Here is a 22,660-nt window from a genome sequence, read left to right on the forward strand (position 1 = left end):
TCCTCTTCCTCAAGATGAGAGCACGACAAGGCCAATGACATCAAGAAGAAGAAGAAGAAGAGTTTGGATTTGATATCCCGCCTTTCACTCCCCTTCAGGAGTCTCAAAGCGGCTAACATTCTCCTTTCCCTTCCTCCCCCACAACAAACACTCTGTGAGGTGAGTGGGGCTGAGAGACTTCAGAGAAGTGTAACTGGCCCAAGGTCACCCAGCAGCTGCGTGTGGAGGAGCAGGGAATCGAACCCGGTTCACCAGATTACGAGACTATCGCTCTTAACCACTACACCACACTGGCTCAAGCTAGAAGTTGCCATCAGTGCAGGAAAGGTTCCGGAATGTGTGCATGTGCAACTGGACGTTCTCACAGTTTGAAGGAACAGAAATGGACAACAACTGAGTCGTGCCAAGCACTGCTTAAAAAAACAGCTTAGGAAGAAAAATATTTTGGGAGACCAGTTGATTAGAAATCATTACTGTGAGTTAGTTGTTAAGAAGGCAAATGCAATTCTTGGACACGTTAGGAGTAGTGACAGGAGAACATTGATTCCCTTTTGAACAGGAAGTAGTATTGAATAAGAAACTATTGATTGGAAAGGTTATTAGTGGAAGGCCATGTCAAATTTTGAGCCCCGCATTTAGGAAAAGCGAAGTTGAACTGGAGTAGGTGCAGAGAACAGCTACGCTGAATACCAGGCTGGAGAAGTTATATTATGAGCAGAGATTAAAAGAGTATTATCTCTATGCAGAAGCTGACAGAGGCCAACTGCACAGAGAGGAAGAGTTATCTAGGTTAAGCTAGAAACTTAACAAATTTAGATTGAGGATTAGATTAAGACATCAGACCCTCTGTCAGCAGCGGGAGCAAAGAATCACACATAAATTTGGCTTTTCTTACTTAACAATAAAACAGGACCTACGATTCGCAGTCTGAGAAGTACATTACAGTAGTCACCCCAGTGAAACAAAGCTTTTCCTCTGGCCCAGTGAATGAAGGGTTCATGATCCTGTATTGCCACCAAAGAAAGCTCATCTGGCATGAGAGAATGGTTTTTGACAAATGCTGAGTCATCAGTGACAGGGATGAGGAGAAGCAGAGCTCAGAGCCAAAGTGATGTAACGGGCAGAGTGTGGAACTTGGACCAGAGGAAACCCAGACCAGATCCTTGGTCTGCCATGAGATAGTCTTAGGGAAGTCGTGAGCTCTCAGCCCACCCTACCTCGCAGGGGTGTTGCGAGAATAAAATAGGTGGGATTCAAATGGCTAAACCATGCTCCTCCCAGATCTGTTGCACTACAACTTCCTTCTGCCCTAGCCAGCTTGGCTGCACTGTCTGGGGTTGTAGCCAAGACACCTGGATGGCACTTCTACCCCAAGGCAATTAAGCTGAAGGATCCCACAGGGCTCCATTCTGTATCCAATGCTAGTCAACATCTGCATTGCAAGCCAAGTCCCAGATGCTTGTGTGTCAGGAACGAGCCAGCTCAAAGCGAAGGATTACAGCCAAATGCAGAAAGCAGCCAGGGACAGGGAGGCTTTGGTGTTAGTCAGACGGGGAGAGCTGGCAGCTGCAGAAACCAGCTCTTCCTGCCCTTGACGGGCGAGCTGATAAGACAGTAGCTGAGAGCAGACTAGAACACAGCCAAAGCTCGCCGGAAGCGCAAATGGGCGCGAATAGACAAGGAGACAGTTCATCGGAAAAGGAAGAGGTGGGCAATAATCCAATCACTCCGAGAAGTCGGCCAATGGGAGGGCTTCTAGACAGGAAGCAAAACAAAAGACGCAAGGGGCATCATTTCAATATATTCTGTAGATCCAGGAAGGAATCTTCAGAAGGGCCATCATGAGTAATGATGCCGTAGGCTTCGTTAGAGCTGTGTGGAGTTATCTGTTTATTTTTGCAATAAATCCTCCTTTTTAATTATCTACGTTCACTGTGTTATCAAGCTGGGAACCTGAACTCCTGACATTATGTTGACATGTAAAGCTCTATGTGGCTGAGGACCTGTATACCTGATGGAGTGAGACCTTCTCCTTGATCTCTGGACAGGTGAGTAAAGATCTAGCGGGGATGCCCTCTTCAGTGCTGTACTTCCCAGAGATTTGAGAGGCAGCAACCCAAGATAGGGTTTTCTTGATACAGGCGCCCTGATTATGGAACTTTATCTGCTCTCAGATACGGTTGGTTTCGAGTTTTGTAAGCTTTCAGTGCCAACTGACGACCTGTTCATTCATTCAGGCTTTGGGCTAAATCTCTGTTACTGTAGAAATAATCATTTGGCTGTGTATTATCACCATCATTATTAACAGCCTGCACTTCTTAATACTAATGCCTGCTTTATTGTTACTTGAAAGCCTGATTCTACGATTTCATTGTATTTTACTGGCATTGTGCCTCACTTAAGAATTATTCTGTAATGAACAAACAGAGGGTAGCACATTTTGTAAACAGAAGACTAAATGACTGCAAACTGGAAGTGGTTATACTTTGAGGGCTCAGGTATGAGTTTCAGGGGCTCACGACGTCCGTTTCAAAGAAGAGGTGCGTATTAAGAGATTCAAATCTATCACCTACCCCAGCACCCTGCCCTCTTCCTTCCCTTTTAACTTCAGTTGTTGTTGTTTAGTCGTTGAGTCGTGTCCGACTCTTCATGACTCCCACTGCCTCCCGCAGTTTGGTCAAACTCATGCTGGTAGCTTCAAGAACACTGTCCAACCATCTCGTCCTCTGTCGTCCCCTTCTCCTTGTGCCCTCCATCTTTCCCAGCATCAGGGTCTTTTCCAGGGAGTCTTCTCTTCTCATGAGGTGGCCAAAGTATTGGAGCCTCAGCTTCACGATCTGTCCTTCCAGTGAGCACTCAGGGCTGATTTCCTTCGGAATGGATAGGTTTGATCTTCTTGTAGTCCATGGGACTCTCAAGAGTCTCCTCCAGCACCAAACTTCACTTACCCAGCTGGTATAGCCAGAAGTCACAGGCAAAAAAGTTTCTTCTCTAGTACCTGGTCTGCTGCATTGTAGTGTGGTAGGATACAGTGACACATTGATACATTTACACGGGATTGCTGGATCCTGCATCAAACATGCCTCCTATCATAGAAGCCAACTCCTAGGGGCTGAGGTCCCTTCAGCTGCCCCAATAAAATATTTGAGGGAGCCGTTGGCAACCCTGCCTGCTATGCAGTGGGAGATGAATCAGAGAGTGGAGAGATCTCCCACTGTCCCTCTCTGATCCTCCACTGCTCCCTTGGGATCTTACAGGGAGGGCAAGCCAGGCTAAATTCAGATTGACTTTAGGAATGAGCCAAGCCTTGTGGTGACAGCAGCCACATGTAGAGTCTTGGTCGAGGAGATGCCTCCCACATGACACCAGCTACTCGTCTGTCGCTTATTTCAACTCAACAGCCACGAAATTAAAAGATGGCTGCTTCTTGGGAGAAAAGCAATGACAAACCTAGACAGCATCTTAAAAAGCAGAGACATCACCTTGCCAGCAAAGGTCCGTATAGTTAAAGCTATGGTTTTCCCAGTAGTGATGTATGGAAGTGAGAGCTGGACCATAAAGAAGGCTGATCGCCGAAGAACGGATGCTTTTGAATTCTGGTGCTGGAGGAGACGCTTGAGAGTCCCATGGACTGCAAGAAGATCAAACCTGTTCTCGAAGCTACCAGCATGAGTTTGACGAAACTGCGGGTGGCAGTGGAAGACAGGAGTGCCTGGCCTGCTCTGGTCCATGGGGTCACGAAGAGTCGGACATGACTAAACAACAACAACAAAGCCTTGTCTCCATTTGCTTGGGAAATTGATTGGGTTATTTCTGAGCCGATCTGATGGCTCAACTGCCTGTACTCGGAAGTCGAATAAATGCTCACGAGTCCCAAGAAGCTTCCTGGGTCCGGGACCGAGACCTGAGCTTCACAAGGAGAGAAACTCTCAGGAACCAGGGCTGCTAAACTGGAGCCTCAAACAGGCCTTGCAGCACAACCTCCCATGATTATGCAAAAGTCGTAATAAATCAATGCGGGGAATTTAATGAGGCACACCAGATGGCATGGGAGAAGAATCTGCTCCAGCAAACTCTGCATCAGATTCAGGGCAGGTTTAAATCCTTCAGAGCTGAAAAGGAAGCAGAAAAATTTATAGCAGAGGTAGCAGGAAAGAGCTGTGAGGGATCATTTAGGACAACTGGCAGCTGAAGGAGATCTGTCGCTATTTTTATGTACAATATTCCAGCATTTGTTGAGGATGCTGATATGTAAAACGGCACCCTTAGATTAAGAGATATTTACAGGCCGCAGAAATTAGAGATATTTACAGACCATTTTGACTGACGAGTATAGCACCCCAAGGAGAGGGTGTGTGTGGAAATATTATCTGAAACTGTTCTCTCTGTGAAAGAATGCCCTCCTCAGCCCTGGTCTGCAAAGTGAGCAGAGGTGTTTCTGAGGCATAGCTGTCAACTTACAGATTTGAAAATAAGGGACCAGCAGCCTCGAAAATCAGTAGCCAAAATAAGGGATCAACAATTACTTTGATAAAATACGTATTTTGTTGCGTGCAAATGGCTTTAGATACCTATTAGGTCCATAAATTACCACATAGCATATATTCAACACAAAAAAAACAGCAACAATTAGTTGTTGACAAAGGACAGTGGACATAGAAAGGGCCCCATTACCTTCAGTAGCTTATTTAAGAGACATCATCAACAAGGGACAGAAGCGGGACATGGCGCTGGGATAAGGGACTGTCCCGCCAAATAAGGGACGCTTGACAGCTATGTTCTGAGGTGCTCAGCCTTGTTGGCTTTCTGAACCCCTCCCTTAACTCATTGAGCTTTACTCCACAAGGAACTGCACAAAGTGAGCACAGCAGAGGGTGTGCACCATGGTGGACACTAGCAAATCCACCTGTCAGCCTTGTTTTCTGGACTCAGGCAGACGTATGAGGGATTGCCCTGCCTTCCGTCTGACCTGCTGTTGTGGCCATTTCTCTGGCTGCCTCACAACAATAAGAAAGCTATTAATTAGAAATTATCTCATCAGAGGGCATTTGCTACCCAAGAAGTCGTACTTTGTCACTCTAAGAACCTTGGCATACAACCCTAACCCTAAACTCTTGCATCCCTGTGAATATTGAGAAGTTGGCTATTACTCATTCTCTCTACTTTCAGCAGTTAAACCCCACCAGGCCACACAGCACTCTGCAAAAACAGTCCAGCCACATATGAGGTATTAATTTAGAGGCCCTAATTCAGAAGGACACATAAGCAATCACCTGAAACCAGCATATTTGTTTTTGCTTTTTCCTTTTGTTTTATTATCTCAGTGTCAATATTTGACCACTGCAAGAACAGTAGTAACACAATATAATACAGATCTGACACAAATTGTATGTTTTGGACACAAACAGAAATTGCTAAGTCTTTACACCTCACAGAAGTCCTTCAGCTTGATATTCTTTTTTTAAAAAATCGATTATGTGGTTATTGGATAAATAAAATATGTGATTGTTCAGCACATAAACACCCTTTGTTAAATGTGTCCGTCAATAGACAATTCATATAAATGATACTAACTATCATCAAAGGCATAATAACACCTTTATTGATAAAATAAATCTCTGAAAGACAGATCAAATGGACGTCAACTAACCATGCATGACATTAACAGGAATTATCCTGAACGGAGGACCTGGGTAGCAAAGGACTCAACTTCATCCAGAAAACACCATACTGGATATTTCTTGTGAATATTTGTACAGTGGTACCTTGGTTCTCAAACATAATCCGTTCCAGAAGTCTGTTCCAAAATCAAAGCGTTCCAAAACCAAGGTGCGCCTTCCCATAGGAAGTAATGTAAAACGGATTAATCCATTCCAGACTTTAAAAAAACAACCCCCAAAACAGCAATTTAACCTGAATTTTACTATCTAACGAGACCATTGATCCATAAAATGAAAGCAATAATCAATGTATTGTACTGTAAAATAAATAAGACAGTATTGTAGATGATAAACATTTTTTTAAAAAAAAATCTTTTTTTTATAAAAGTTTTTATTAGTTTTCAATACAATATACATATAATACCATACCAAAGGTTTATCACAAATTATATATTATGGACTTCCTTCAGCTTATCTGCCAATCATCCGTAGTTAAATTTTGGTTATGCATTTCCTAAATTTAATACTGCCTTTTTATATACCTTCCCAATCTTATTTTTCTTTTTTACAATACTCCTCAACCTTTCACAGAGCTTCTTGAAATCCAATGAACGTTGTTTGTTCATCACATATATTTTTCAGATACTCTACAAATTTCCCCCAGTCCTCGATGAACTTATGGTCTCGTTGATATCTAATCTTCCCAGTTATTTTGTCCAGTTCTGCATAGCCCATCATTTTCGTTCTCCATTCTTCCAGGGTCGGTACTTCCTCCTGTTTCCATCTTTGGGCCATTAATATTCTCGCCGCTGTAACTGCATATTGGAAAAGTTTACAGTCCTTTCTATTTATTTCATTTCCTACTATTCCTAACAGAAGAGCTTCTGGTTTCTTTACAAATGTATATTTCAACATCTTTTTCAGTTCATTATATATCATCTCCCAGAAACCCTTCACCTTCTTACATTCCCACCACATATGGTAAAATGTCCCTTCTTTTTCTTTTTCAAAAATTTTTTACCTGCACTGATGATAGTCATTGTTTGGATGGGGGGCTTTTATCAATTTCCGCAGTCACACAATCAATCAATCAATCAATCAATCAGTAGCTGAACTGGGTTCCACACAGTCACAAAAACAAATTAATGAAAAAAATCTCAAAAACAAAAACGCAAAATAAATAGCAAAAACAAAAGCACAAAACTTAATCCAATCCAGAAGTCTGTTTGACTTCCGAAATGTTCGAAAACCAAGACGCAGTTTCTGATTGGTGCAGGCACCCTGGAAACAATGGACAACAGCCGCATCGGACGTTTGGCTTCCGAAAAATGTTCGAAAACTGGAACACTTCCAGGTTTTCGGTGTTTGAGAACCAAGGCGTTTGAGAACCAAGGCATTTGAGAACCAAGATACCACTGTAATGTCTTGATAAAACAAATACTACTGAGTCCATAACTACTTCATCATCTTGGCTTTTTTTAAAAAAAATATGTGTATCATCTCCCAGCACAGGCCTTTCCAAACCTCTTGATGAAGATTCAATATTGCTGTATGCATATTTGGGAAAATTTATTTTTATTAATCTATTTTATGAAATTTATATGCCGCTTGATTGTTTAAAAAGTCAAGAAAAATCCACAAGCCTACTTAAAAACATACAGAAGTTGAAATACTAAAATGGATTAAAATTATCTCGACTTTCTAAGCATCTGGTTAGGCTTGTCTATATAAGAATCCTTTTAGCAGCCGCCCCAAAGTGTACAGTGATTACAGGGCTGTCAAATGTCTGGAATTTCCCGGACATAAACAGAATACCACATTCGTCAGCGGTGTCTGCGCAGAAATCGATCAAATGTCCGGGAAAATCCGTATAGCAGCCCATCGGCAGTGCTGATTTTGCCAATTTCCCTTTAAAAATAGCTTTTAAAATGGCTTCTTCTTCTTCTTTCGATCTTGCCAAGAAAATCTCAACAGCTTTTCTGTCCGAATTTTCACTGTTTTAAATATGGGAACCCTAACAGTTGTTAAAGGAGAGCCAAACTGGGGTGAAGACCTTCTCCTCTGCTTGTCCTAACCTAGTTAAGTTTGTTGGTTAATGTTTCTAATAGGGTGGTTTGCCATACATTTTGCTACCCATGGTCTGTATCCACTCCTGTAGGTAAAGGGACCCCTGACCGTTAAGTCCAGTTGCGGACAACTCTGGGGTTGCGGCGCTCATCTCGCTTTACTGGCCGAGGGAGTCAGCGTACAGCTTCCGGGTCATGTGGCCAGCATGACTAAACCGCTTCTGGTGAAACCAGAGCAGCGCACGGAAACGCCGTTTACCTTCCTGCCAGAGTAGTACCTATTAATCTACTTGCACTTTTTGGCGTGCTTTCAAACTGCTAGATTGGGAGGAGCTGGGACCGAACAATGGTAGCTCACCCCGTCGCGGGGATTTGAACCGCCAGCCTTCTGATTGGTGAGCCCTGGGCTCTGTGGTTTAGACCACAGCGCCACCTGTGTCTAGTTGATCACATATTTCATCACAAATTAATTGAAGTTTTTGCTTTTTTCCAATTTTCAAAACTCTGCATATTGAAGTATCTACTCAAATGTAAGTCCTCTTGAACTCATAAGTTGTACAGGGCAGGAGCAGAGGGAAAGGGGCAAGAGACTGCCCGGCCTATTTTGAGTTTTAGCATTTGAATTCCATCTAGATTTCAACTTTATTTCATTTAACTTTGTTTTCCTTTGTGGAGTTCTCCCATCCCGAGTTCAGAACACATAAGGATTTCTGGATGTGAAACACAAACTAAAAACCACAATACTCATACATTGGCTATATGAACTTCCTGAATAATAACATACATGGTCTTAACTTGAACGGACGGTAACACCTTGCAATGTTGAAATCACACCACCAAGAACGACGAAATGCCTGGGAGGAATGCTTGGCTAGAAATAGTCACGAGAGAGTTTATCTTCATCAGAGCTTATTCCTACACAGCACAAACAATTTGTGCTTCTTTCCCAACTTACGATGCCCAAAGACATCCTTGAGTTGAATAGGATCCAAAATGCAGCAGTCTAATTGGTCCTAGAACAATAGGATTCAGAATGCAGCAGTCTGATTGGCCCTAGAACAATGCAGCAGTATGATTGGTCCGCAGGAGCCACCCAATCCAGCTCCAGGTGGAAGTGAATCCACAACCTGATTGGCCTACAGGAGAATCCCGGAATTAGCCAATCACGTGCAGCCCATTGTGTAAATAATGTATACAAAGCAGATATTGTGGGGGAACTTCCATTCCTCCTCACCACTATGAGCTGAATAAAGAACATGAAATCCACTCTCGGCTCCGAGTATATTTCACACGGGCAATGGATTTCACTGTGGGCATGAAATACTATTCTCTTTATACCACAAGCACACACAACAATGCACTAACGCACAGGTGTGGGGAACCTTTGGCCTTCCTGGTGTTGCTGAACTATAATACCCACCAGCCTTTGCAAGCATGGCCAAGGATGATGGGAGTTGTAGTTCAGCAACATCGGGAGAGGAAAATGTTCCCCACATCTGCACTAGCACTTTCTTCCTGTGCTCCGAGTCCTAGGTAAGGTTGCAGACTCTTAGCTATGGTTGTAGAATTCCTTATCAGCACCTGATATTCCTTTTCCTGGGTACCTCTAGCATTCACTTCAGTGCATTCTCAGTGATAGGGCTTTCTGCTGTTTCCCCTTCCCTCTATTTTTTGTGGCAATGATTCTTCAACATCAACTTCATTGGACTGGTCATGTTGTGCGGATGCCTGATGATCATCTTCCAAAGCAACTACTCTATTCCGAACTTAAAAATGGGAAGCGTAATGCTGGTGGTCAACAAAAGAGGTTTAAAGACTGTCTCAAGGCAAATCTTTAAAAATGTAGTATAAACACCGACAACTGGGAAACACTGGCCTGCGAGTGCTCCAGTTGGAGAACAGCCTTTACCAAAGGTGTCATGGGCTTTGAAGACACTCAAACTCAGAACGCAAGGGAGAAACGTGCTAAGAGGAAGGCAAGCTTGGCAAATCCACACCGTGATCAACTCCCGTCCGGAAACCAATGTCCCCACTGTGGAAGGACGTGTGGATCCAGAATTGGCCTCCACAGCCACTTACGGACTCATTGTTAAAACTGTGTTTATGGAAGGCAATCTTACTCGGCTACGAGTGATCGCCAAAGAAGATTTTTTGTGGACTCGGCTTTTAAAATACAACCCATTTTCTTCCAAAGGGAAACGTTGTTTTGTTTGGGTAGCCTCGTCGTTCTCATTACCTGCTAACGGTTTTAAGCTAAACAATCAATGCTGTCCTTCTCAACTTTTTCCCTTTCCAATTAATTAATTTAAATTGACCATTAAGTCAGCAGAGTTTTTGATTGATATTTTCATTAACAACCCTCTCATGCAGACCTGTCCAACACCTAAGAAATGTATGATAATGTCCAATCTGCATGAAAGCTCTGAGCATCTCTCTTCACCTCTCAGTGCAAGTGAGTTATTACTTGAATTGTGCTTGCTGTTTCATTGAGTGTAATTTGAATACAGATTAGCTGCCCTGGTGCTCCAGAGCTTTAGCATTATCATTACTGGGGACAGTAATTTGACTGATGAACAGTTGGGTTATCACAAGGTTATCACCTTCACAGTACCAAAATGGTCCGCTGTCCCAATTCTGGGGGGGAAGGAGGCCAAAGTCTTCAATGGCAAAATTAAGTCCTGTAAATTAGCCTGTCCAATAACTTATTGAATAAATCCTTTACTAATTAAAGAACCAATATACCTCTTTATTCTCAGATATTCTAAGGCTTTATTAAAATCAATGAAATAATATCAATTGAACCATCTTTTATAACATGAATTAAGATCCTTCATCCCATTATACACAAAATACTCTATACATGTAAAGTGATTTAGAAAGTTAAATAGGCCAACGAAATATATTGGTCTAAGCCAATGAAAGCAATTATCTGTCAGCCACTCCTTCTCAAAAGACATGCTCTTTCTTAATTAGGAAAGAATAAGAAAGAACATGTCTCAAAAGATTTACAGTAAAAGAAATCAGAAACAGGGAAAGTTATTGAAATTTCTATTCCAGTTATAATATTGCCAAGCTACTAAAATGTAATTATCCAGTACTGTGATTAGATGAACTACCCAAAACATTAAATCCTGACACCATTATAAAAGAAAGCCAGTCCACCACACTACCTTCCAACTGAGGGAAGGTGGATGATTCAGAAGAAATGAATATATTATTTTGAACTGAAATGAAAGCGGAAATTAGTGCGAAAATTGCAACTGAGCTGAATTCATTGGGGCACAAGCATTCGTGTATTGTGATAAACGTAACAGCCAAAACACAAAAAAATATCCAAAGTCCATTGGGCATCAGAACTGTCCATACTCAGTTTACAAGATACCTGGAGACAACACTGAATGTTATTTGAAATCAGCAAACATCAGATTTTTAATTCCTATTAACAGCAAGTTTGCATGCAAACAACATTATCAGAATTTTGAATACCTGACAATCAGCCTAGTGGCAGAGGCCATGAATGCTTCTCATTAAATAATTTCAAAATATTGCCCAAAAATTGCAGAATTTTTTTGACCCTCTTGATAGCTAATTGGGGGGGGGGGTGTAACAGCAGCAATGATCCTTTTTTTTTTTTTTAAAAGTCTTTGCCAGTGAATCCATTTGATGTAAATCAATTAGTCATGAAAACAATTTGGCACGTGGAAAACTGAAACTTCAATTAGATGTTATCTTCCCAATATCCTTTATATCCTCCCTGGCCAGAGATAACACTTCTGTTATCTTGCTGAAAATCCACCTCCCCTACTTTAGCAGAAATGATCAAGTGATAGTTATAAAACCCTTGATGTTTGTCCTTGGGTGAAAGAGGCCCACAGAGACATAAAAACATTAGCAGCCCTCGGATGAAACATTAGTTACTAGGGCATCAATAGTGAGATTTTACAACCTGGTTAAAGTGAGAGATTCTGGCCCCTCTGCAGTCCCTGTGATTTAGAGGTGCCTTTATGCTGGAAACTGCTCTAAACCTCAGGTAGTGACAGAAATATCTTAAAGCTGAGCAAAGCCATAACCTACCTCCTAAGGACCTAGCAGATGGTTCCACCTTGAAAACAAGAACAATGTGTGTTCTGACAACAGGGACTCTGAAGTCGGTGGAATGGGATACATGGCGACATTTGACTTCACCATGCCTTAACGCCCTCGGCCCAGTATACCTGAAGGAGCGTCTCTACCCCCATTCTTATGCCTGGACACTGAGGTCCAGTGCCAAGGGCCTTCTGGCGGTTCCCTCATTGCGAGAAGTAAAGCTACAGGGAACCAGCCAGAGGGCCTTCTTGGTAGTAGCGCCCGCCCTGTGGAATGCCCTCCCATCAGATGTCAAAGCGATAAACAACTACCTGACATTCAGAAGACATCTTAAGGGAGCCCTGTTCAGGGAAGTTTTTAATGTGTGACATTTTAGTGTATTTTTGGTCTCTGTGGAAGCCACCCAGAGTGGCTGGGGAAACCCAGCCAGATGGGTGGGGTACAAATAAATTATTATTATTATTATTATTATTATTATTATTATTATTATTATTATTAATTATTATTATTATTGCATTTGGCCCACAATAGTTAGAGTAGTATATTCCTTTTCCAGTTCCGGGTCAGGATCCCTTCACTTATGTCACTAAGCTGAGTGTTGAGTTTAACCTGATCTCATCCCAGAAGCTAGTAGTGACTTGGGAATAGTTAAAATACATTATTGGATGACTGGGAGCACTGGAGGATTAGGAGCATCAAGGGCAGTGCCCAATGGGGCTTGTTAAGCATGTTCCATCTTCTCCATGTTAAGCATAATGCCTGTTTCTCCCTTTCATTCATCCTGAGTTTGAGCATCTTCGAAGCCTGTGACACCTTTGGTAAAGGCTGTTCTCCAACTGGAGCGCTCGTAAGCCAGTGTTTCCCAGCTATTGATGTTTGTACAGTGCTACCTCGGGTTACAAACACCTCGGGTTACAAACGCTTTGGGTTACAAACTCCGCTAACCCGGAAGTAGTACCATGGGTTACGAACTTTGCCCCAGGATGAGAACGGAATCGCGTGGCGGCAGTGGGAGGCCCCATTAGCGAAAGCGCTCCTCAGCTTAAGAACGGTTTTGGGTTAAGAATGGACCTCCGGAACAAATAAAGTTTCTAACCCGAGGTACCGCTATACTACATTTTTAAAGATTTTCCTTGAGACAGCTTTTGAACCTCTTTTGTTGACCACCAGCATTACGCTTTCCATTTTTAAGTTCGGAATAGAGTAGTTGCTTTAGAAGACGATAATCAGGCATCCGCACAACATGACCAATCCAACGAAGTTGATGTTGAGGAATCATTGCTTCGACACTGGTGATCTTTGCTTCTTCTAGTACACTCGCATTAGTTGGCCTGTCTTCCCAAGTGATGTGTAAAACATTTCGGAGACACCGTTGATGGAATCTTTCGAGGAGTTGGAGATGGCGTTTATAAGTGGTCCATGTTTCACAAGCATACATCAAAGCTGATAGTGCAATAGCTTTGTAAACAAGCATTTTGGTTTCCCTGTGAATGTCCCGGTCCACAAACTCAGTTTGAGGCATGTTTGGCAAATCCTCACCATGATCAACTCCCGTCCCGAAACCTCTGTCCCCACTGTGGATGAACATGTGCATCCAGAATTGGCCTCCACAGTCACTTACAGACTCACTGTTAAGACTGTGTCTATGGAAGATAAACTTACTCGGCTATGAAGAAGAAGAAGAAGAAGAAGAAGTTGTTTTCCTGTGCAATTTGGGACTAAAAAGAAGGATCCGTGAGTAGGAAAAATACAAATATCTTAAAGGATCTGATGAAATTAAGCAAGAATTGAGAAGTAATTGGATTAAAATTGGACTTAAATCGGATTTAAATTGGACTTAAATTAACAACGTAATATGATACCGAAGCGGAAAGGTTTAAACAGGGAGTCAGCCTTCCGCCTGTAAATATTGGAAAGCAAAGACGTGAGGACTAAAAACCCTACAAAAATAAAGTTTGAAAGGGTTGAAATCTGAAGTCTTTGGAGAGAAATCCCCCCCCCCTCGGGAAGCAGGGAAAGAGGGGGGGAGTTAAAAAAAAAAAAACTTTTTTATTGTCTGCATTGAAAGAAGTTTACTATAAAGTTCACTGCCTGGACTCCTGGTCCTGATCTGTCAAACCTGAAAGTTAAGCCATATGGACTGTGGAAGTGCTTAAAAGGATTTGAGTTGTGAATATTGAGAGGGAATATTACTGATACAAGTTTGTTGTGAAAGGAGAGGGGGAGACATATTATCCCTTCAGCTGCAACATCTGCTAGGTCCCCCTGGTGGCTACTGGAATTGTTACAGAGCTACAAAATAACTGAGAAAAATTTCCACTGTTTACTTTGGAATAGATAACAAGTTACAGCTGCAGAGTAACCTTGAAACAGTCGGCTTATGGCAGAGGAAAAAGGGAAAGTACAGCAATTTCAAGACAAAACAACAAGATCTGGCAAATCTTTTCACACGGGAAGGAGGGGATCCTTCCCAGAACCTACAGGAAGTGCCTCTGTCACACCTAAAGTTAAAGTAATGTCGGGGACAGAAGACCTTATTACGGCAGGATTTGCAAGGGTACAGGGATCCTTAGACAAACTGACAGAAGAACTGGCAGACACTAAAAGACAAGTTACGGAATTAAAAAGCCAGGTTGCAGAGACAAATAAAGGAGTAACAGAGGCCTTCCAAAAAATAGAACAAAATTCTGTAAATATAAAGCAAAATACAGCTGCAATTAAGGAATTATTGGAAGTATCGGCCGAGACAAGAAAAATTGCTGAGGAGGCAAAGGAAGTTGCAGTTGCCACTGAGGAGAAATTACCACCGATGAATAAGCAACTAGAGGAATATAGAGCAAAATTTTCTATGCTGGACTTGAAAGAGAGACAAACGAATCTGAGAATTAGAAATATATCAGAAATTGAGGAAGGAAGCCTGCGGGACTTTCTTACACAAGAATTTGAGAAATTTTGGAACTTGGAACCCGAGAAAGAGGAATTTAAGATCTTGAGTGCCTTTCGATTGGGAAGAACAAGTAAAAGGATCAAAATTAGAGACTGTTTGATTACGTTTCGAACCAAAGAAGAAAGAGATAAGGTTCTTGGACTACATTTTCAAAAACCCTTGGTAATTAATCAATCTAAAGTTGAGATCTTTAAAGATATTCCAAAATTTCTTTTGGACCTTAGGTCAAACTACAAGGACTTGGTTATCCAACTAAGAAAAAACAATATCATCTTCAGGTGGGAATTCCCGGAAGGAATTTCTTTCAGTATCAAGGGAAGAAAGATAAAGATAAAATCAGTGGAGGATAAAAATATATTCCTAGAAACCTACGAGGAGGACCTACAGAAGGGAACTTTAAAAGTAACAGACCCATCGGAATCATCAGAGGAAGGGAGTGAAGGCGTGACAGGAGCAAAACCAAAGAGGACTCGGAAGAAAAAGACACCACCGGATTCGACAGATAAGGATAAGACGTTGGGAGCAACTGGAGGAACATAATAGAATAAATTCACCATGTCTCTGCAAATTTTAAGTTGGAACTGCAATGGTCTTAACTCAATTCGACGGAGGAAATCGATCTTTCATATTTTAAAAAAGGAACAATTGGACTTAATTTGTTTACAAGAAACACATGTGACAAGGCTCCATAGGAAAATCTTAATTAATAAAAGACTGGGCCAAGAATTTATCTCATCTGACAAAGTTAAAAAAAGAGGGGTTGTAATATATGCTAAAGAGAGCCTTTCACCAAAGTTTATGTTTAAAGATGAACAAGGGAGATATTTGGCAATTGAAATCCAATATCATGGACAAAAATATCTGATAGTAGGTGTGTATGCACCTAATGATGGAAAATCCGAGTTTTTTAAGAAGTTGCATGAGACATTGATGGATTATTTGGAGTACAATGTGATGTTGATGGGTGACATGAATGGAGTAGTTTCGACAAATATGGACAAGGCACAACGACAGGTAGTCACCAAAGATGGGAGACTACCAAAAACCTTTTTTGAATTGACTGATAACCTGGATTTGGTGGACATTTGGAGAACTAAAAACCCCCTAGGAAAAGAGGGTACTTTCTTCTCTGAAGCCAAAATGACCTGGACAAGAATCGACCAGATATGGATCACGAGAGGACTGGCACCGAAGACAAAAAAAGCGGTAATCTGCCCAAAGACTTGTTCCGACCATAATGCTGTTAAGATGGTAATGAACTTAATACCAACTGGCTCCTTTAGATGGAGGATGAATGATGCTCTGTTCAGAGACGAGGAAATAACTAAGAAGGCCCAGAAAACCCTGAAGGACTATTTTGAGATAAATTTAAACACTACAGTGGAGAAAAGAACTGTATGGGACGCAAGTAAAGCTGTTATGAGGGGGTTCCTGATTCAACAGAACACGTTTAAGAAGAGACTACAAAAGGAAAAAAGAGAAAAGATCTTAGAGAAAATCAATGAGGGAGAAAAGAGACTAAGAGTAAAACCAAAATCACAGGAAATTTTAAGAGAAATTAAGTTATATCAAGTTGAATATATGCAAATGATTAATCAAGAAATTGAATGGAAAATAAGGCAAATGAGACAACGGACCTTTGAATCAGCAAATAAATGTGGAAAGTTATTGGCATGGCAAATAAAGAAGAGACAAAAACAGAACACGATAACAAATCTGGAAGTGGAAGGAAGAAATATACAGAACCCAGTGGAAATAAGGACTGCCTTTCAAAAATACTTTAAACAGCTTTACTTTCAGCAACCCCAGAATGAAGCAGATATAGAGGAATTTTTGAAAGAAAACGGGCTATCGAAAATATCTCAAGAAAGCAGACTGAAACTGAGCGACAGGATAACAGATCAAGAAATTCAGAGTGCCATCCAGAATATGCAACTAGGCAAGTCTCCAGGACCGGACGGACTGACTGCTAAATACTACAAAGTATTGAAGGACTGGTTAATTCAGCCGTTGAAAGATGTTTGTAATGAAATACTGCAGGGGAAAAAAGCACCAGAAACGTGGAAAGAAGCTTTTGTCACGCTTATACCGAAGACAGAGACTGAGAAACATCAACTTAAAAACTACCGCCCAATATCGTTATTGAATGTGGATTATAAAATCTTTGCAGATATTTTGGCTAGAAGACTCAAGAAAATATTAATAGAGGAGATTCACAAAGACCAAGCAGGTTTTCTCCCAGGAAGACATCTATCTGACAATGTGAGGAATATAATAGATATATTGGAATTTTTGGAGGAAAAAATAAATACAAAAGCAGTTTTGATATTTGTGGATGCGGAGAAGGCCTTTGACAATATTTCTTGGAGCTTTTTGAAGAAGAATCTCCAAGGCATGGGGGTAGGCCAAGAATTTGAAAATGGTATAAGTGCAATCTATTCTGAACAAAAAGCTAAACTAATTGTAAATAATGTAATAACTGAGGAGTTCAGAATAGAGAAAGGTACACGACAAGGTTGCCCAATTTCCCCCTTACTTTTTATATCAGTCCTGGAGGTGTTGCTGAATATGATCAGAAAGGACCAATTGGTTAGAGGGATACAGGTCGGATCTAAACAATATAAATTAAGAGCATTTGCAGATGATTTAGTTTTGACATTGCAAGAGCCAGAAGCCAGCGTAAAAAGAGTCCTAGAATTGATTCAAGAGTTTGGTCGATTGGCAGGGTTTAAATTAAACAAAGTCAAAACCAAGGTTTTGACAAAGAACTTAACAGAAATTGAGAAAGAAAGGTTTCAGAATGAGACAGGATTGACAGTAGTGAAAAAAGTGAAATACTTGGGAATTACCATGTCTGCTAAAAATGGGAACTTATATAAAGACAACTACGATAAATGTTGGTCGGAGATAAAGAAAGATCTAGAAACATGGTCTAATTTGAAACTCTCGTTAATGGGTCGCATTGCTGTGATAAAGATGAATGTACTGCCAAGAATGTTGTTTCTATTTCAGACGTTGCAGATTATAGACAAAACGGATTGTTTCAGGAAGTGGCAAAAGGATATATCTAAATTTGTCTGGCAGGGCAAAAAGCCAAGGATAAAATTTAAAATATTAACTGATGTCAAGGAAAGAGGGGGCTTTGCCCTGCCAGATTTGAAACTTTACTATGAAGCAGCAGCTTTTTGCTGGCTAAAAGAATGGCTACTTCTTGAAAACACCGACATGTTGGACTTAGAAGGATTTAACAATGTTTTTGGTTGGCATGCATATTTATGGTATGACAAGGTCAAAGTGCATAAAATGTTCAAAATCCACATTGTCAGAAATGCATTGTTTAAAGTTTGGATGAGATATAAAGATTTGCTTGAAAATAAGACTCCAAGGTGGTTGTCTCCAATGGAAGCAAAAGCACTAAAAAAACTCAATATGGAGGCCAATTGGCCAAAATATTGGGAGATTTTAGAGCAAGATGGTGATAGAATGAAATTACAGAGTTATGACAAATTAAAAAGTAAAGTTCGAGATTGGCTCCATTATCATCAAATAATGGAGGCTTTCAAAATGGATAGAAAAATTGGTTTCCAGGTGGAAAAATCAAAATTGGAAACAGAACTGTTAGAACCCAAAACTAAGACTTTGTCAAGAATGTATAACTTGCTGTTGAAATGGAATACGCAAGATGAGGAAGTGAAATCAGTGATGGTTAAGTGGGCCCAAGATTTGGGTCATAACATAATGTTTGCTGACTGGGAAAGGTTATGGACCACTGGTATGAAATTTACAGCATCTAATGCCCTAAGAGAGAATATTATGAAAATGATATACAGGTGGTACATGACACCAGTCAAGCTTGCAAAAATCTATCACTTACCTGACAATAAATGTTGGAAATGTCAAGAGGTTGAAGGTACATTCTTTCACCTTTGGTGGACATGCCCAAGGATAAAGACATTTTGGGAGATGATTTATAATGAGCTGAAAAAAGTCTTTAAATACACATTCTTGAAGAAACCAGAGGCCTTTCTCCTGGGTATGGCTAACCAACAGGTGCACAAGAAGGATAGGACATTTTTCATGTATGCTACAGCAGCAGCAAGGATACTCATCGCACAGTATTGGAAGACTCAACAGCTACCCACACTGGAAGAATGGCAGATGAAAGTTATTGACTATATGGAATTGGCAGAAATGACCGGCAGAATCAGAGACCAGGGGGAAGAGACGGTGAAGGAAGACTGGAGGAAATTTAAGGACTATTTACAGAAACATTATAAGATAACGAACGTTTGATGACATCAGATTGAGGGTGAATGGGTATTCGGGGAAAAGTGATCAGAGAAAGATTTAATATTTTGTCAGACTTGAGGAAATGCAACTATCTACTAGTCTTTAAGAGTATTAGAAAATCAAAATATGATAGAGGAAAAGAATTTGCAGACAGAATATTTGTTTCGGAATACAGAGAAGGAAGGTCTGGGGAAGTCGGAGAAATAAGTTAATGTAAAGAATATAAGGAGACAAAAATTGTTTTTTTAATATCTTTATTTTCTTTAATATATTTTGCTGTTATGTGTTTGTGTGTTGTAGTATCTATTTTCTCTTGTTTTTTCTTTTTCTTCTGTTTTTGTTGTTGTTGTTTTGAGATTGTTTGTTTATTGTTGTTTTAAGTTTCTGTTGTAAAACTCAATAAAATATTATTTAAAAAAAAAGAAGAAGAAGAAGTTGTTAAGCGTATTGGCTTAATTCACACAGAAATGAAAAATGCATACATAATGAAGGTTTAAAATGGAAAATGGCTAAATGTGTAAATGCAAAACACTGGAGGTTTTCTATAAGAGTTTTTCTAAAGGACTCTGAGCTTCCTGCAGAGCATTGTAAACCTGGCATCATGTGAGAGGTTGCAATCTCCATTTTGGAAAGAGTTGGCTTCTTGAGTTTCGTCTTAGCCTCCCAAAGGAGCGAAGATGCAAATGGAGTTGTCTCTCTGAAAGCTACAGAGAGAATAACAGAAGTCAATAGGTCTCCTGAAGGAAGAGCAAACAGCCTGGAGGCTGGAAAACAGTGGAACGGTCTCCGTTGAGAGGCAGTGGACTCTTCTTCCTTGGTAGTTTTTAAGCAGAGGAGGAGCTGCGGAGCTGCTTCCTTTGAAACCCGGGAAATTTAAGGGACATCATCAATAAGGGACAGCAGCGGGACATGGCTCTGGGATAAGGGAGTTTCCCGCCAAATAAGGGACGGTTGACAGCTATGTTACAGTGGTACCTCTGAATGCAAATGGGATCCGTTCTGGAGCCCCGTTCGCACCCTGAGTAGAACATAACACGCGTCTGTGCGTCTGTGTGTGCGCGGGTCGCGTTTCGTCGCTTCCGCGCATGACGTCACTTTGAGTGTTTGTGCATGTGCGAGTGGCGAAACCCGGAAGTAACGCGTTCTGTTACTTCCGGGTCGCCGCGGAGCATAACTTGAAAATGTTCAACCTGAAGCATATTTAACCCAAGGTATGACTGTACTGAGAAACTGGCCTGGCTATTTCAGCAACTGATCCAGAAATTAAGAGGAACTCATACTTACAGCCTTATTCCACCCCCAACTAAAAAGAGAATACATAGGTTAAAGCTGAGGAGTTAGTAAATAAACATAATGACATTTTTAGATATGACTACTTGAACATATGTGAATTGGCTTTTAAGTCAGCCCACGTTCCCACATATATACTCTGTGTGGTCATATTTAAAACTACGACGACTACTACTAGAAGGCAAAGAAAACTACATAGAAAACATAACGTAAAAACATGAAACAACAGGTAGAACACAAAATCTTGCCTCTAGTTGCTGTGAGTACCCTTTGTGACCAGCCCAAAAAGGGATGCTTCAATCAGAATTATCATTTCTCAAACAAAGATATGCCAAAGCACTGATCACAGAGTTCATTTGAAAATTAAGGCGTCTTTATAAGAAATACGATAGCTTATTTAACCTTCAAAAGCTCTATTATTTTATAAAGCTGCATTAGTTGCCTGGTGTAAATATAACAACATCAGATAAAAGCAAGATGCATCAAAAGATTTAAGGCACTTGTTGTGTATTTAAAAGAATTATATCTTGTTTATAGTACAGTATAAAATGCACAACTGATTTATATAGCAGCTAGTCTATTGCAGAGGAAATCTCATTTCAATCATAAATGGCAGAATTTGATTTAAGAATTCATTCTTTAATGGGTCTGCAATGTTCAAATTTAAACTCACTCAATTCATCAGCAAAATATTCAATATGGGGCACAGGGAACTCATTTAGGCAAACAGTGACTTTTAATATAAATTTTCCAGGAGATTTCTTCATTGATTCAGCAGTTTAGTGCAAAATGATTTGTGCGATACATTCTCAAGGATCGATGCAGGCTGAGTCAATGGCTAATATAAAACCATCATCATACCAAGTACAGAGAACATATCAATGAACTTTGACTTCACACTGAACTGCTTTGAAGGAAGAGTACAGTCTGCTAAAGTCAAAGTGTGTAATTTTTTTTTTAAAAAAAGCTTAAAATATTTTTGTTTGTGTTACGGCTGGAATTATGCTCAGGCGTTTCCAATCACTGAGGGTATTTGCAAGCGTTTGATTTGCTTGCTCAACAATGGACAGCCTTAAGGAACCTCATGCAGGACTCTTGAGAGGATAAAATCAAATGAATAGTAGAGTTTACTTTGCATCACTGAAAGTTGGGAAAGGCAGACACTCTCACTATTGAGGGAGAAACCCACAGGGGCAAACATTTCAAGACCATTAGTATTTTATAGTTAGAGGCACAACCCGGCTCTTTTTGCTATGAAAGGCCTGCCTTTCAGGTGTTTGCAGACTGACTGGTTCTTCAGCGGCAAATCCCAAAATTCTCCGTATTAGGACAATCTTTTTATTAGGCCAATCAATATGTGGCAATATGATTGTGTAACCTTTTGATAGCCCCCATCAGCAAACTGGATAGATTTATGCTTACATCTTAAAAGATAAAATACAGTGGTACCTTGGTTCTTAAACTTAATGTGTTCCGGAAGTCCGTTCCAAAACCAAAGCGTTCCAAAACCAAGGCGTGCTTTCCCATAGAATGTAATGCAAAACGGATTAATCTGTTCCAGACTTTTAAAAACAACCCCTAAAGCAGCAATTTACCACGATATTTACTAACTAACGAGACCATTGATCCATAAAATGAAAGCAATAATCAATGCACTGTACTATAGAATAAATAAGACAGTATTGTAGATGATCAAAATTAAAATTAAATTTGAATTTAATGACTGATAGCCATTGTTTGGATGGGGGGCTTTTATCCATTTCCACAGTCACCAAAACAAATTAACCGAAAAAGCCTCAAAAACAAAAATGCAAAATAAATAGCAAAAACAAATGCGCCAAACTTAATCCATTCCGGAAGTCAGTTTGACTTCCGAAATGTTCAAAAACCAAGGCGCAACTTCTGATTGGTGCAGGTGTCCCGGAAACAGTAGCCGACAGTCACGTCGAAGGTTTGGCTTCTGAAAAACGTTCAAAAACCGGAATGCTTACTTCCCTTACTTACTTACCTTCCCACCGGAGCAGTACCTATTTATCTACTTGCACTTTGACGTCCTTTCGCACTGCTAGGTTGGCAGGAGCAGGGACCGAGCAACGGGAGCTCACCCCATCGTGGGGATTCAAACCGCCGACCTTCTGATCAGCAAGTCCTAGGCTCTGTGGTTAACCCACAGCACCACCTGCGTCAAGTTTTGCCTACTGTGTAGCAAATCGTCACAACTTGTAAGTTGCAGTTAAAGGTAAGGGTACCCCTGACCATTAGGTCCAGTCGTGACCAACTCTGGGGTTGTGCGCTCGTCTCGCTTTACTGGCCGAGGGAGC

The 22,660-nt window shown here is 40.7% G+C and overlaps 1 long non-coding RNA gene across 1 annotated transcript in view; it reads left to right on the top strand.

Moving 5' to 3' along the window:
* The first annotated feature begins 4,450 nt into the window (after positions 1–4,450).
* LOC310677781 overlaps positions 4,451–22,660 on the top strand; it is a 350,943-nt gene continuing 332,733 nt past the window's right edge. Inside the window, exon 1 of the long non-coding RNA XR_014511442.1 lies at positions 4,451–4,498. This is a non-coding gene — a long non-coding RNA (uncharacterized lncRNA). The remainder of the gene's footprint in view (positions 4,499–22,660) is intronic.

The sequence above is a fragment of the Podarcis tiliguerta genome (genome assembly GCF_965153285.1).
Source record: "Podarcis tiliguerta genome assembly, chromosome: 5".
NCBI lineage: Eukaryota > Metazoa > Chordata > Lepidosauria > Squamata > Lacertidae > Podarcis > Podarcis tiliguerta.